The following is a 4710-nucleotide window of genomic DNA, read 5'->3' as shown; positions in this document are numbered from 1 at the left end:
GGTAGGCATGTTGTGTAAATCAAATGATACAAACCTCCAAAAAAGTAATTTTAATTCCAGGTTGTAAGGCAACAAAATAGGAAAAATGCCAAGGGGGTGAATACTTTCGCAAGCCACTGTACATATCTATTTGTTAAGGGTTTATTGGTCAGCCTTCAGAAAGTATTCACACCCCTTGACTTTTTCCACATTTTGTGTTACAGCCAAAATTTTAAATGGATTAAATTGAAAAAGAAGTTGTCACTGGCTTACCCACAATAACCCACAGTGGTGTAATGAAAAATACTTTATAGTACTACTTAAGTCATTTTGGAGGGTGTCTGTACTTTATTCTTTATATTTTTGACTACTTTTAATTGTACTCCACTACATTCCTAAAGAAAATAAGTACATTTTACTCCCATACATATTTCCTGACACCAAAAAGTACTCCTTACATTTAGAATGCTCAGGCAGGACAGCGATATGGTCCGATTCACGCACCTATTAATATAAGGTGTTGTCATCCCTACTGGCTTTGATCTGGCGGAATCACTATACACAAAAATGTCATTTGTAAATTATGTTTGTCACGTTCGTCGTAATGTGGAAGAGAGGAGGACCAAGGCGCAGCGTGATTTGAATACATTCTTCTATATTTCATGAAACGAAGAACACTAAACAAACTATACAAAAACAACAAAACGAACGTGAAGCTATATATCAAAAGTGCAGACACAGGCAACTAACATATAGGCAATCACCCACAAAACCCAATAGAAAACAGGCTACCTAAATATGGTTCCCAATCAGGGACAACGATTGACAGCTGCCTCTGATTGAGAACCATATCAGGCCAAACACTGGAAACCAACACAGAAATAGACAAACTAGACATACAACATAGAATGCCCACTCAGACAGACAGACGGGCGGCTCAGGCGGCTCTGGACAGACGGGCGGCTCATGCGGCGCTGGACAGACGGGCGGCTCATGCGGCGCTGGACAGACGGGCGGCTCATGCGGCGCTGGACAGACGGGTGGCTCAGGCGGCGATGGACAGACGGGAGACTCTGGCCTGCTGAGGCGCACAGTAGGCCTGGTGCGTGGTGCCAGAACTGGTGGTACCGGGCTAGGGACACGCTCCACTGGGCGAGTGCGGGGAGCAGGAACAGGGCATACTGGACTCTGGAGACGCACAGGAAGCCTGGTGCGTGGTGTTGGCACTGGTGGTACTAGACTGGTGCGAGGGGCTGCCACAGGCGGACTGGTGCATGGAGAAGGCACCGGATAAACCGGACCGTGGAGGCGCACTACAGGTCTCGAGCACCGAGCCTGCCTAACCTTACCTGGCTGAATGCTCCCCGTAGCCAGGCCAGTGCGGCGAGGTGGAATAGCCCGCACTGTGCTGTGCTGGCGAACCGGGGATACCATGCGTAGGGCTGGTGCCATGTACACCGGCCCGAGGAGACGCACTGGAGACCAGATGCGTAGAGCCGGCTTCATGGCACCTGGCTCGATGCCCACTCTAGCCCGGCCGATACGAGGTGCTGCTATGTACCGCACCGGGCTATGCCTGCCTACCGGGGACACCGTGCGCATCTCTGCWWAACACGGTGCCTGCCCGGTCGCTCTCTCTCCACGGTAAGCACGGGGAGTTGGCTCAGGTCTCCTACCTGGCTTAGCCACACTCCCCGTGTGCCTCCCCCCCAATACATTTTTGGGGCTGCCTCTCTGGCTTCCAGCCGCGCTTTCGTGCAGCCTCCTCATTCCACCGCCTCTCCGCTTTCGCTGCCTCCAGCTGAGCTTTGGTGCGGCGATACTCACCAGCCTGTACCCAGGGTCCCTTGCTGTCCAGAATCTCCTCCCAAGTCCATTTCTCCAGATATCGCTGGTTCTCCTGCTGCTGCCCTTTAACACGCTGCTTGGTCCTTTTTTGGTGGGTGATTCTGTCACGTTTGTCGTAATGTGGAAGAGAGGAGGACCAAGGCGCAGRGTGATTTGAATACATTCTTCTATATTTAATGAAACGAAGAACACTAAACAAACTATACAAAAACAACAAAACAAACATGAAGCTATATATCAAAAGTGCAGACACAGGCAACTAACATATAGACAATCACCCACAAAACCCAACAGAAAACAGGCTACCTAAATATGGTTCCCAATCAGGGACAACGATTGACAGCTGCCTCTGATTGAGAACCATATCAGGCCAAACACAGGAAACCAACACAGAAATAGACAAACTAGACATACAACATAGAATGCCCACTCAGATCACACCCTGACCAAACAAAACATATAAACATACAAAGCAAACTATGGTCAGGGCGGGACAATGTTTGAGTGTTGGAATGTGCCCTTGTCTGTCCATAGACAAGAAGAACAAGAACATCATGCTGTCTGGTTTGCTTAATATAAGACATTTGATGTATAGCATTTACTTTTACTGAAGTATGATAATTGAGTACTTTTTCCACCACTATACTAAAGTACATTTAAAACTATATACTTTTAGACTTTTACTCAAGTAGTATGTCACTGGGTGACTTACTTTTACTTGAGACATTTTATATTAAGGTATCTTTACTTTTACTCAAGTATGGCAATTGAGTACCCATAATGCCAAAGTGGAATTATGTTTTTACAAATTAGTTAAAAATGAAAAGCTGAAATGTCATGAGTCAATAAGTATTTAACCCCTTTGTTATGGCAAGACTAAATAAGTTCAGGAGTAAGAATTTGCTTAAGTCAGATAATAAGTTGATGATTTGAATGATTTTTGAATGATTACCTCATCTCTGTATCTCACACACACACAAATAGCTGTAAGTACCCTCAGTCAAGCAGTGAATTTCAAACACAGATTCAACCACAAAGACCAGGGAGGTTTTTCAATGCCTCATAAAGAAGGGCACATATTGGTAGATGGGTAAAAATAGGAAAAAGCAGACATTGAATATCCCTTTGAGCATGGTGAAATTATTAATTACACTTTGGATGTTGTATCAATACACCCAGTCACTACAAAGATACAGGCATCCTTCCTAACTAGTTGCTGGAGAGGAAGGAACCCAATGGTGACTTTAAAACAGTGTTTAATGGCTGTGATAGAAGACTGAGGATGGATCAACAACATTGTAGTTATTCCACAATACTAACCTAATAGACAGAGTGAAAAGAAGGAAGCCTTTACAGAATAAAAATATTCCGAAACATGCATCCTGTTTGCAACAAGGCACTAAAGTAATAGTGCTAAAAATGTGGCAAAGCAATTCACTATTTGTTTMGGGTAAATCCAATACAACACATTATTGAGTACCACTCTCAAGTTTTCAAGCGTGGTGGTTGCATCATATTATCGGTATGCTTGTAATCGTTAAGGACTGGGGAGTTTTTCAGGATAAAAAATAAATGGAATGGAGCTAAGCACAGGCAAAATCCTAGAGGAAAACCTGGTTGTCTGCTTTCCACTGGGAGATAATTCACCTTTCAGCAGGACAATAACCTAAAACATAAGGCCAAGTATACACTGGAGTTCAGTGGGAGCTGCTGAGGGGAGGACGGCTCATAGTAATGTCTGGAATGGAGTCAATGAAATGGTATCAACCACATGAAATCCATATTCCAGACATTATTATGAGCCATCCTCCCCTCAGCAGCCTCCACTGCTGGAGTTGCTTACCAAGAAGACAGGGAATGTTCCTGAGTGCCCAACTTACAGTACAGTTTTGACTTAAATATACTTGAAGATCTTTGGCAAGACCTGAAAATGGTTGTCTAACAGTGATGAACAACCAATTTGACAGAGCTTGAATAATTTTCMAAAGAATAATGGGAACATTTTGAACAATCCAGGTGTGGAAAGCCAGAAAGACTCACAGCTGTAATCGCTGCCAAAGGTGCTTCTACAAAGTATTGACTTAGGGGTGTGAATACTTATGTAAATTAGAGATTTCTGTATTTCATTTTCAATAAATTGTCATTATAATTATAGAGTATTGTGTGTAGATGGGTGAGACATTTTTTTWAAATCAATTTGAATTCAAGCTTTAACACAACAAAATGTGGACTACGTCAAGGGGTATAAATACTTTCCGAAGGCACTGTATGTTGCCAAAATTTGGACTTGGAGAAACCTTCATTTGAACCTTTTATTTGGTAGAACTCATAGTACCTTCTTCTCAAGACCATCACAGCGCAGTTTCGTCTTTGCAACAATGAGCATCGGTAATGACTGTATTGGATGGTGAGCTAATTAGCTGTCACAGATGCGAAAGAAGGCTGTCTGTGGCTTCTGAGGGTCTTATTCGTCTTTGCAATGAACATCAGTACAGACCAGGGATAACTTTAGTTTTAAATATGCTTTTTTCAAAAAAAAACTATTTTTTGGGGAAGAACAGGTAACTTTGGAGTTGAGTACAACTATTTGAATACAGATCTCAGCAAGTGAATACTTTTTCAAAGCTATTTGAATACAGATCTCAGCAAGTGACTACTTTTTCAAAACTATTTGAATACAGAGCTGTCAAAGGAACTACTTAAAAAATATATTTGAATGCAGATCTCAGGAAGTGACTGACTAATTTTCAGAAATTATTGGATTGGCTGCCTTCAACTAATTGCAGCATTACCACAAAAATGGAAGAGGCAAGTAGAAGGGGAAAAAAGTAAGGAACTTGTATATCGGCCCTGCATTAAAGAACATAAATGGTTAAAGAAAAG

This window comes from Salvelinus sp. IW2-2015, linkage group LG8 (genome assembly GCF_002910315.2).
Source record: "Salvelinus sp. IW2-2015 linkage group LG8, ASM291031v2, whole genome shotgun sequence".
NCBI classification, from domain to species: domain Eukaryota; kingdom Metazoa; phylum Chordata; class Actinopteri; order Salmoniformes; family Salmonidae; genus Salvelinus; species Salvelinus sp. IW2-2015.
The sequence above is the reverse complement of the archived record's forward strand: the minus strand, read 5'-3'. Positions refer to the sequence as shown.